At 46.1% G+C, this 12,710-nt stretch overlaps 1 protein-coding gene across 6 annotated transcripts in view; it reads left to right on the top strand.

Moving 5' to 3' along the window:
• Positions 1–12,710, top strand: part of LOC131031427 (uncharacterized) — a 187,872-nt gene that overhangs the window by 126,046 nt on the left and 49,116 nt on the right. The window lies entirely within an intron of this gene.

Genomic DNA, 12,710 nt, shown 5'->3' with positions numbered 1-12,710 from the left:
GTGCTCTCATTTGTAAAGGTTGATAGTTAATAGTTATTAGTAGAAAGCAATTAGTAGTAGCAATAGAGTAGGGGGAGGAAGCTAGAGATTGTTGCCAAGACTTGTTGGGGTTAATGCATGATTTTCATTGAAGCATGGTGGGTCTCTATGTGTAATTTCTACATGTTGCATGATTTCTTGTTACTTCTCAAGTTTAGATAAAAATTCATTGATTGTAATGGAGAAGTGTAATGATATGTGATGGAATTCCGGTCATACTTTTTATGGTTTGTTGATTGTAAGCCACAGTGCAAAGTTAGCCTAAATGTCGTTAAGCACTAGTTCAATTGTGGACATTTACTTAAATTGCACAAAGTATTGGGTGTTTGAATGAATGTCATGATGTGAAAACCCTTTTTTATCCTTTGGAGATTGCATCAATTTTATGTAGTTGTTTCTGCATGGCGAAGCAAGGCTTGATTATGGAATCCCTCTATCAAAGCATTATCCTTTATTGTTGTTGTCTGGTAATTAAGCATTAAGGTAAATTGTGTTAGCATCGGCAGTTGGCACCGGGTAATTGACCAGACTCCTTTATATTGTATCTGTTTCCAGTCTTTGGACATGCTATTGTAATGGAACATATTGCAATCATTGCATGTATTGCCGTATTATGAATCAATAAAATACTTGTGAGTTCCATATATTTTGTGTACTTCTGTCATTTATGCAATGTCTTAACCTGACATCCTACGGGGAAAACATTTGGCGTTGTTGCCTAAGTAAAAACTTGGGAGCAATGGGGAATAAGATGTACTACATGGCACACGGATAATGGGACAACCATTACCAGAAGCAACGAGTGACCCTGATAGAGAACCCAAAGAATTGTTCGAGGGGGAAAAGACACTCACGAAGGATTTCTCCTGCATCCTACAGGCGGCAATCAAAACACACATAAGGAGGGAAGCCACAGCTGAAGATGTCCCAGAAGATGCTGTGTGGAGTTCACTTGGAGTAAGCCCCGTTGTGAATCGGTGGATGAGCGAACTGCCTAACCTTTTGACACAAGGATTTTTGGCTCTCCAAAACCGAAGGGAAGACATCTACCGAGAGAACCGACGACAACAAATTCTATAGGAATTTAAAGAGTGCCAGGAAGATGAGCGCAATACATGAACTCTGACGGTCAGAGACAATAAATAAGAACACCCCCATTGTAATAAGTATGTCAGTGACATACATTATGTATGAGGGATGAAGTAATAAATATTTTTTTTTGTTTTATGGTGTGTGCTTGCTGTGTACGGAAGTGATTTATGCCCAATATACTAAATAAGGACAAAAATAAAAAGATACAAAGTGACGAATGGGAAGTGGCACAACGAGCGTTGAATCTCAGACAACAGATAGAACGAAGGCGTAGGCTAAGGCAGCTTGCCGACGGACGACCGACCGAGGGGTTGCTTCAAGGGAACCGAGGAGGTGTCATAGAGGTTGCAGAGGCCGAGATAGACAGAGAGAATTACACTTTCTACACTGTCGTAGGGTTGCCCCTAGAAGAAGTCACGGAGGGTGCCGAAGGAGAATTCTATAGTTCGCCAGAATACCACCATAGGATAAGAAGTTGTGAAGAGTTGGTGGAACAAACAAGGCAAAATCTAAACTTGATTGACGCTACCAGAGACCTACTAAAGAACTTGTCCATTTCGGAAGACAATCAGAGGGAGACAACCAACCGCAGGGAGACGATCGAAGGTGTCGGGGGAGCACAAGGGTACCGTACGGGAGGCAATTTGTTCAGCTCGGGGTCACTAACCTTCTCCGGAGGACCCACGAGTGGAGGGTAAGGTGGAGGAGGTGGAGGCGGAGGATCACCAGGTACAAGCACACAAGGCATTGGAGGAGCGAGACACAGTGGTGGGATGGCAAGTAAACAGAAATTACCAAAGTTCACAGGGGACGAGAAGGAAGACCTCGTACGACACTGCCGTACATGTGAAACTATTTGGTCCGCCAACGGAGTGACGGACCAGGATGAATGGGTACAACAGTTCCCAGCCACGTTACGCGGAGTTGCCATAGATTGGTACTCCGATGTTGACAAGCAAAAAGTGGCAACATGGGCCAATCTACATAAGGAATTCAAGGAGGAGTTTCGGTTGCTCCATGATGACAATGAAATCGTAGCCGATATATACAGTACCAAACAAGGTACCAAGGAGGCAGTATGGGCATACAACCGGAGGTTGAAAGAATTGCTGGGTAAAATGGAGAGCCAACCCGCAGATGGATTGAAGAAATGATGGTTCGTTGAAGGGTTGAAATCCTCCCTACGGAAGAAGATGAAAATTGTACCCCCGACGTCATATGATGACGCCTATAATAGGGCGATGGACCTTGAGAGCGGACACAAAACGTCAAAGAAGAAGAAAAGTAATAAATCCTCATCCGACAATGACGAAGACTTTGATGGGGAAAGCAGCAACGGTGGCGAATCGAGTAGAAAGGTGCATGCGCTCTAAAAGGATATGGAACGAATGTTGAAGGAATTCAAAGCCATGAAGGGGAGTACAAGTAAGACTGAAGAAAATGACGTGTGGTGTACGAAGTGTAGGAGTGACGGACACACCAAGGGGTCTTGCCCCAAGAAGGCTTTCTGCGACATTTGTCAGATTGCTGAACATTTGACAAAGGAATGTCCCTATAATATGAAAACCAAGAGCCAACAAGTTCTCTTCATGCAAGAGCAGCCGGTCGCTAGAACTTCGCAAATTGCCAACAATAATGCATCATTTGGCGAATACTGGAACCGGCAAGGGGGGAAGACCAATAATAACAATAATAATAGGAGTCGGATCCAATATGATGTGAAGGGACGACCAATGATCTAGTGCCGAGCCTGCAATCAATGGGCCACTTTGCCAGGGAATGCACCTCAGAAGAAACTCCACAAAAACTATGCAAATGGTGTGGGCCTGGAGACCATGATGATGGAACTTGCCCAAAGTCTGGAGTGAACCTGCTCAACATTGACAGGACGAAGGAACAGGTATTGGCAATCACACGGTCACAGGCAAAGAAGGCCACAGACCCGGACCCTCGCACGGAGAAGCAGCGGGCGTTGGAGGCGAAGGAAATTTTGGCACAAGGGAACATTGAGGAAGTGGCAAGTACTTCTCGCTCTGAGGTTGAGGAAAATATCTTAAATCAAATGCTGTAGATTGAAGTACCTGTGAAGATGAAGGACCTCTTGGAAACGATGCCGCAATTACGTACGACACTCCTACGTATGGTGCAAGTAACTCCATAGAGTCGGGTGACCCGGAATACAGATGTTCCTGGCAGAACACCAACAGACCCATTGGTCTTGACACTATACAGTGGTCGGCACCCGACGGTGGTAGAAATGGGAATACTTGGCACCATTTTGACTGACACCATTGTCGACAGCGGGTTGGGAGTGAATGTGCTTCCGGAAGAAACCTGGAAGAAGCTTGGCAAGTCGACACTGTGGCCGTCAACCTTCAACTTACTGGGAGCGGATCAACATGGTATGCAACCTCTTGGAACGCTCATGGCGCAACAAGTGACCATTGGGACACAACCATTTGTCCTCGACTTTGTGGTGATTCCGCTCGCGAAGAAAGGATATGACGCCATTCTTGGCAGAGGGTGGTTGGTGGCGGCCAGAGCGAATCACAACTAGAAGCGTGACACGTTGTCCATGGAGAAAGTTGGGTGAAAATTTATCATCGACCTGAAAACACAAGTCGTGAGTGAAGAACTCGCGTCAGAATCGGAATCGGACGACGAGGGTGGAGTTGACGAAGGAAAGTACGGAAGGGAATCGGATGAGGAAGGTGTCCTGGGAATCCAAGGATGTTCGGAAGATGAGACCGATTCCCTTAATGGGCTCTTCCACTGGCAAATTGAAGACTATGAGCTGCTGTATGGGTGCAACATGTTGCAGGTTGACGAGTAGCCGGACGAAAATGAATTTCCGCCAGCTTACAAGGAATACACGGAAGGGGATGCTCCTGTCAACAAGACACCAACACATAGGTTTGACATGACGAAACCAATCTGGTACGAAGAGTCCGAAAAACCTACAAACCTCGGCACGGAAGCAGAGTCAAGGAACATCTTGGTTGGCGACGATTGGAATCTAGTCCTGAAAGTTGCTGCGTTTAAAATATTCATGGAATACAAGGATGTATTCGCCTGGACGTACAAGGACCTCAAAGGGGTGTCGCCAAAACTGTGCGTACACCAAATTTCACTCGTACTTGGGGCCGTACCTGTACGGAAGAGGCCGTACAAAATGAATAAAAACTATGCTGCGAGAGTGAATGATGAAATCGAGCGTATGCTCAAAGTCGGGATTATTTTTAAAGTGCAGACCAGCGAGTGGGTGGCACCCATAGTGATATCCCTTAAAAAGGAGGCAAACTTGATCCGAATCTGCATGGATTTCAGATGCCTTAACGCGGTCACCATAAAGGACCCGTTTCCAATACCATTTACGGATAGGATCTTGGAGGAAGTGGCCTGTCATGAAATTTATTCATTTATGGATGGATTTTCTGGGTATAACTAGATATCCATTGCCGAAGAGGACAAACTAAAAACGACCTTCGTAGTGGAAGATGGCGTGTACGCGTATAACCGAATGTCGTTCGGGTTATGCAACGCGCCAACGACATTCCAACAGATAATCCTTCACATATTTGACAAGATGTCAGTAGGGAACTTCAGGGCATTCCTTGACGATTGGTCCATCTATAGTAACTAGGATGCACGTCTGGCCGCACTTGGCAAATGCATGGAGAGATGCAAGCGAGCTGACCTAGCACTCAATCCCAAAAAATGCAGATTCATGGTGCCTCATGGGAAGCTGTTAGGACACATAGTGTGTAAGGCTGGACTCAAGATTGACCTGGACAAGATTCGGGTGATAGTGGAAATGGAGGCACCGACAAATGTCACGGGAGTCAAATCCTTCCTAGGACACACAGGGTATTACAGGCGGTTTATCAAAAAATTTGCTCAAGTATCCTGCCCTCTGGACAAGCTGACAAGGAGAGGTGAACGGTACGCATGGGGGATGGCTCAGGAAGAAGCCTTCCAAGAAGTGAAGTCATGGTTGGTAGGTGCGCCAATCCTAACATATCCGAATTGGGACAAAGAATTCCATGTACTTGTCGATGCATCAAATTTTGCCATAGGGGCCACACTGATGTAGGTTGGCGATCACGGGCTAGATCACCCGGTATACTTCGCGAGCAGACTCCTGTCAAAGGCGGAAAAAAACTATAGTACGAGAGAGAGGGAAGCCCTGGGGATGTTGTACTTCGTCTAGAAGTTTAGACATTACTTACTGGCTACGTCGTTTACATTCTATGTGGACCACCAGGCGTTAATGTACCTGGTAAATAAGCCAATCATTAAGGAGCGAATCAACCGATGGTTGCTGCTGCTGGAGGAGTTTACTTTCAACATTATTGTACGACTTGGGAAAAGCCATGTGATAGCCGACCATCTAACTAGAATCAAGGCAGGGGAACCGACGGAAGGAGTAAATGAAGACTTCCCAGACGCTCACTTATTCCACATTGCCGTTCTTCCTGCCTGATACACAAGCATCGAGTAATATCTGTTGACATCACTATTCCCTAGAGAGATGCCACTAGGGAAGCGAAGGAAGCTCGTACTAAGGAGTAAGACGTTTCAACTCATTAATGGCCTTTTGTATAAAATGGGACTTGACCAGGTCCTACGACGATGTGTCCTGGAGGAAGAAATTCAAGGTGTTTTACGGGAAGCACATGAAGGCCTGACAAGAGGGCACATGGAGCCCGACACCACGACCAGGAAAGTTCTATTGGCAGGGATATGGTGGCCGACACTACACATTGACGCTCGGGAGTGGGTGACGAGTTGTGACACATGCCAACGGGCGGGGAGGCCACTGAAGAGGGATTTTATGCCCCTCAACCCGTCCAATGCCCAGGAACTGTTTGAACAATGGGGGCTGGATTTCATTGGACCTTTAAAGGCAAGTCAAGCACGACGGTGCAGATACATTGTGGTGGCCACAAAATACTTGACCAAGTGGGTCGAGGCACGGGCTTTGCCGGACAATTCGGCCGTCAGTACGGCAAGGTTTATCTATGAGCAAATCATTACACGGTACGAGATTCCAATCCAATTGACGAGTGACCGGGGAGGACATTTTGTCAATCATATAATCTGGTTGCTCACGACGGAGTTCAAGATATAACACTCCTTATCAAGCCACTACTATCTTCGGGCGAACGGGCAAGCCGAGGCAACAAACAAAATAATCGTCTTTGTGATTTACAAGTCTTGCGGAGTGGAGAAGGAAGATTGGGAGGAATGCTTACCGTCAGTATTGTGGGCGTATCGGATGACGTATAAGGTCACCACAGGACAGACCCCCTTCCAGTTAATGTTCGGGCAGGAAGCTGTGGTGCCTGTGGAATTCATGGTGCCGAGTCTTCGGATCGCCATTGACAACAGACTAGGCGTCATGGAGAGTCTCCGAGAGCGGTTGTATGCCTTGAGCAAGCTGGACGAAAAAAGAATGATGGCACAATGGGCCACAGAGGCAGCCCAACAAAGACGGAAGGTCTGGCATGACAAGCATCTTCGGCGAATGAAGTTTACTACGGGGCAATTAGCGTTGAAATTCAATGGGAGGAACGAAATCAAACCCGAAAAATTTGAAGTACGATGGCTAGGCCCCTTCAAGGTACGCGAGGTCAATGCCAACGGGACGATTAAGTTGTGGATGCTCGACGGGAAGGAGATACCAGATGCCGTCAATGGGTCGAAATTAAAACAATACAATGAACAGAGACGGGCGATTGATCTCGAACCCTCCCGACGAAATAATCATTAAAAAAAAAATAAAAAAATCCGTTCAGTTGTACGAACCTGAAAAAAAAAAATTAAAAAAAATCCGTTCGGTCGTACGAGTCTGTACGACAGGTGACTGTACGGCCCGTAAAAAAAAGAAAAAAGAAAAAAAAATGGCATGCCGTATGGTGGGGCTGCGCGTCCACCGTGCTGTTGGGCTGCGTGTCCACTGTGGTGGCACCGCGTGCCCACCGTGCGGTGGAGCCGCATGCCCACCGTGCAGTGAGGTATATAGCCCGCAACGCAAGTAAAAAAATAAAATAAATCGCAGACAGTAAGGAAGAAAGGAATCGAGGAAGGAGGGCAGTATACCGCATGGCACAGTACACCGCACGCCACAGCCGTACACCGTACGTTGACATTTGGAAGGAAGGGCGCAACACATGCAAGAAGGTTAAAAACTCTATAAAAGCAGATTAAGAGAATTAATCAAGAATCAATGGACACAAACATGAATAAGGCGGATTGGAGAAAACGGTTGCAGCCGTTAGAAGACAAGTTATAGAGAGGGCAAAGAACTTTAGAATCAAGTGCAGACATAGGCAAGCGAGTTTTGCCATCTGGTGTGCGTATTGTAGGCAGCAGTCAGAAAAGCAGGAAGCATCGTCCAAAAACCCAGTCGACAAAGGACAAGGAAGAGGTAACAGCGGACAATATTGTGTTTGAGGGTCTTAATGGAATAGATTGCAGGAATTGGTGGGCGAAGACACCTCACGATGACCCGATAAAGAAAAATCTTTGCTAGGCACAGGTACATTGGGCTGTCCAAATTTTAGTTTTCTGCATAAAAGATTTTGAGGTGGTTTTGCGTGCCATGATTGACAGCTATGATAGACATCGCCACCAGTCTATATTTGACTATCAGCACCAGCGGATAACTATTTCTTTCACGGCAAGCGAGTTCAACAGGGTGTTTGGCATATCGGGGTTGAAAGGGAAAAAAATTGATACTTAATAGAAAATCACTCCAGAAAACCGTGCCACGTTGCTATAGTTGATGTTGTGGGATAACCTCACGCAGGGAGAAAAAGATAACCTTAAAAGTGCAGGTAAGAGTAGGGGGGTCAAGAAAACATTTTTGGCTAAGGGAGTATGGCGATGCCTGTTGTCCGTAGTAAAAGTCGCCTTACAAGTGCCAGCCGCGCGTCTGACATAGCTATCGCACAGATAGGGTTGATGAATGGGCTGCACAATGGGGTGGTGTATGATTGGGCATCACTGCTAGCGGATAGGATGGACGAGCTCATGACTCTACAGTACAAGAAATTTTACATGCCTCGTCACGCCATTGGGTTATTTCTCGATGCAGTCTACACATAGATCACGCCAGGCTCACAACCATTGGAGCCACAAGGTCGTGTTGCACCGGACCAACCTCCTATATTCTACTGGTCGCACTTGGATGTCTTGGCACATGGCGCGGAGGCACGTCTAGGCACTAAAAGGAAGAAGCCCGCCATGTCAGAAATAGAGTCCGACACAGAAGAGTCTGACGCAGAGGAGGATGCTGATAGCGGCAGCGAGGAATCCGTAGACACCTCCCAGGTGAGCGGAGGGAGTTTTCGGTTGGCAGGTAGAGGGGGTGACCAGTTGCTTGAAGAGGAGGTAGTGGAATCGACAGGCATAGAAGAGTCTGTTCTAGCATCGCACTAGGCTCGGGTCCAGTTTACACCAGCACGCTTACTAGAGACTTTTTAGTTGGTGGTGGCACGGTCATTCGGGACAATTAGCGTAGTCACCACGGTGCCAGTACCTAGCTTTGGGCAGCCTCGGGTGACGATAGCTATGACACCCCCGAGGGTCGAGACCACAACAAGGATCGACTCTGGAGTAGCCTCCGTTCAGCAGGATGGGCCGGGTATCTTGGCGAGTGCAGGGGCTTCCATGGAGCAGGATGTACCAGGTGTGCCAGGTTATATGCAGGAGGTAATGATGGAAGCAGGCGCTCTCCAGGATGACCTCAGTGCTTGGTTGAGCCGTTACCAGCTCACACCTGTGGCACCTGTAGGGGAGGCCACTCTATCTCCAGGCAGGGAGATAGATTCCTTGGATATCATTGATCTCAAGGAAGGGAGTTCTTCGAACAGTAGGGCGCTTCAGAGGGCTACGTCACCCCCGACGGATGTAGTAACCAGTCCTTACAGAGAGGAGGGGGTGCTTGTGGGAGTGCAGTAGGGTGCCAGAGAGTTAGAGCAGTTCATTGCCGAGATGACTCTAGGAGCACGGCGGCTTGTGACATCTGCGAGACTCCAGGAGGATGCCGCCATGGTCGAGGGGATGAAGAGGTTATTGACCTTTGCCCGCACCGGATGCAGAGAAGAGTTTGGGAGGTGTTTTGAGTCTGCCAGGTGGCCTGAGACGGAGAACATGGGGATGCTGGAGGCTGGGCGCCTCACTTAGGGGGTTGGCGAGACCCGGATGCAGTCCTTGTTGAGAGAGGTGGAGCAGGCCTTCCGCAAAGGCTATCTTGAGCTCCGAAGGACACAACATGTCATCCACAACCGAGGCCTTGCGCGTAGCAGCAGTGACGGCTCGGGAGGAGCTGACTGCCAGGTTTTGGGAGGTTGAGGCTACCATGGCACAAACTCGGACAGCGATGGACATTCTGGTAGCAGATAAGTCTGCCTTGGTTATGCAGCTGGAAGAGGAAAGGGCATCTAGAGCTCGGTTAGAGACTCGATTGGTCAGTGCAATGGAGAGCGTGGACAAGAAGGATAAGGAGGTGTTGGAGGCAGCCTATATGGTTAAGACTGCAATGGAGAGGCAGATGGTGGCAGAATGAGATTTGAAGAGGAGGATAGAGCAAGTGTACAAGCTGCGTGGGCGATTGGCGTCCACCACTACACCACCACCGACGCCTTCTTCTTCAGGGACGCCCTCTTGCCCTCCTGTTGATGTGTATTTTGTACACGACCAAACACAGAATAAAATACCTAAAGGTACCTTACCCTCTCTTGAATAAAGCTCCCGAATGCTGAAGATATCGCAGAAGGATCAATCAGAGAAGCTTTAAGGTTCTTGTTATGTAGGATCTCTACTTGTGGATAATCTCTTTGTGGTATGATATGACTTTGCTGGAATCACAAGGGGACTTACACTCGATGACCTGAACGTCTGATTTGCTGGAATCACAAGATTTCATTGGCCTAGATTTTGAAAAAAAGGAAAAAGGATGAGGGCGAGGGAAGGATCTAATTCTGATACTAAGAATGTAGGAGCAATGAATGACCTTTGATGAAATTCTAACTAAGTCTTGTCTTGACATCCCAGGACCATCTCCACAAGGTTAGTGTGATCTTCGGAGGAAAGCTTTATGATGTTCAGATCATCGCTACAGGCATAGACACCATCAGGCTGATGCATATCAATGAAGAAGCGACAATTGAAGTTAAGCTTAAGCTAAATGATTCCAGTTGACTACACAAGGCAAGTCTGCAATCAACAAACTGCTAGTAGTATGGATATACAAATTTCACCATCAATCAAATACATTTCTTCCACTCATCTAATAACATGAAATCAAATCTGAGAAGTATAGAGACCATGCAAATTGTTGAATCGACCCATAGATTTCACCATTTCTTCAATGAAGTTTACAAGTCTTTTACAACAACATCTTGGCAACAATCTTTGCCTTCTCTTTCTATTCTACTCTAACTGCTATTCTATTGCTATTAATCAGTAGCTATTCTAACCTCTATGAACTAACTATTAACCATAGCGCCCTCAATACAATTCAATGGCTCAGATCAATGGCCGAGATTTTACAATGAAAACCCTAATTAGGGTTTGTTACAACAAACTCAATTCTGGCCAATGAAATAATTGCATTATTTGGACACGTCTTCTCTGGAATATTCGACCAATGGAGAATTGAGGTAGGTACATCGAAGTCTGTGCCATCTCCCATGAGTCAGGTACATTGAATCTGGACATGCTGAAGTGGACCAACCCGACTGGAGGAGTGATGACTGGGATGCCACCTTGTCTTTCCTTCAAATGTTGGACTAGAAGAGGTCGTCCTTGATGAGGCTGGGTTGGAGAAGGTCGTCCTTGTTGATGCTGGGCTGGAGAAGGTCGTCCTTGTCCTGGCTTGGTCTTCTTTCATCTACCAAAACAAACCAAAAGATGATTAAGGACACATGATAAATTCATTTCAACATAGCATTTTCAACTTAAATCATCAACAAAAAGATATTAACATGAAAGTTGCCCAAGATTTTCTCCAGGAACAGACCCTATAAGAATTTCGCCCTGGACCCTTTGGAAGGGTCAGGAGCGAAATTCCAATTTTAGCTCAAAATTCACATTTTTGAAGGTCAAACATCTTTCCAAGGCATTCCAAATAGCTTTTCTCACCCTAGTCCAGGCCTGACTTAGCACAAAATTTGGAGAAAAGGATGGTTTTAGTGTTTTTCGCTCTGGACCCTTTGGAAGGGTCAGGAGCGAATTTCATGTTTTGAGCTCATTTCTTCATATTTGATGACTCTTGGCAATTCAAGGACATGCCTAAGGACACCTCCAATCTTGATCCACACTAAACTTGGCATAAATTTGAGGGAAAATATAGGTTTTGCACAATTTCGCCCTGGACCCTTTGGAAGGGTTAGGAGCGAATTTCACCCTTTGCTTGTTTATCCTCACTCAATTCCATTCTTTTCACTATGCTTACTTGGACTCTCATCCTTGGATCCCTCTCCCATGCTTGCAACATTTTGTTTGACCTCAAAATGACTAGAAAAGAGAATTTCGCTAGAAATCATGGCCAGGGACAGGACCTATAATGAATTTTGCCGTGGACCCTTTGGAAGGGTCAGGAGCGAAATTCTTCCTCTAGCCCAAAATCATCATTTTTGGAGACAAAAATCCATTCAAGGGCAATCTCAAGGGCTTCTATCATCTTTGTCTATGCCTGGCTTGGCACAAATGTGAGAGAAATAGGTGGATTTTAGAATTTCGCTCTGGACCCTCTGGAAGGGTCAGGAGCGAATTTCTTAATTTAGGCTTATTCTTCCATCATTTCAAGTTGAATTCACCTCAGAAGGCTAGAAAACACTTCTCCTCTCACATCCAACCCAAGTTTGACTTGATTTTGCAAAGGAAAATAGGTGGTTGAAGAATTTTCGCCTTGGACCCTTTGGAAGGGTCAGGAGCAATTTTCATCATTTGGCTCAATTCCTTCAATCTTGATAATCTTTGGCAATTTGGAGTCATTCCTAAGGCCTTCTTTAATCATGATCCACACTGGATTTGGCATGAAACTAAGGGAAAAGATAGGTTTTGCACAATTTCGCCCTGGACCCTTTGGAAGGGTCAGGAGCGAATTTCCCTTTCTAGACCAAAATCATCATTCTTTCAATCCCAATCTTCTTTGCAAGGTAAAATCTCATCTCTCTTCGCCTTAGGAATGAGGTTTTAAGCTCAAGCAAGGTTAAAAATATAGGCTTGTAAGGAATTTCGCTCTGGACCCTTTGGAAGGGTCAGGAGCGAAATTTCCTTCCTTGGCTAAAACACTCATTCCTCAACTCTTTCAAACATTCCCAAAGGCCACAACATGTTCATTCTCCCTTTCAACATGCCTTGGACATCAAAATTTGGTCGAACAAGGGAGGAAATGAGTCTTAGGTAGATTTTTCGCTCTGGACCCTTTGGAAGGGTCAGGAGCGAAATTTCATTCTAGGCTAGATTACTCACTTTTCAAACTTCAAACCACTTCAAGAAGCAAAATTAGATCATTTTCCACCTGAGGAAGAAGGTTTCAAGGTCAAACAAGGTAGCAAATGAAGTTT

This window comes from Cryptomeria japonica, chromosome 6, assembly GCF_030272615.1.
Source record: "Cryptomeria japonica chromosome 6, Sugi_1.0, whole genome shotgun sequence".
Classification (NCBI taxonomy): domain Eukaryota; kingdom Viridiplantae; phylum Streptophyta; class Pinopsida; order Cupressales; family Cupressaceae; genus Cryptomeria; species Cryptomeria japonica.
This window is presented reverse-complemented; position numbering and strand designations above follow the sequence as displayed.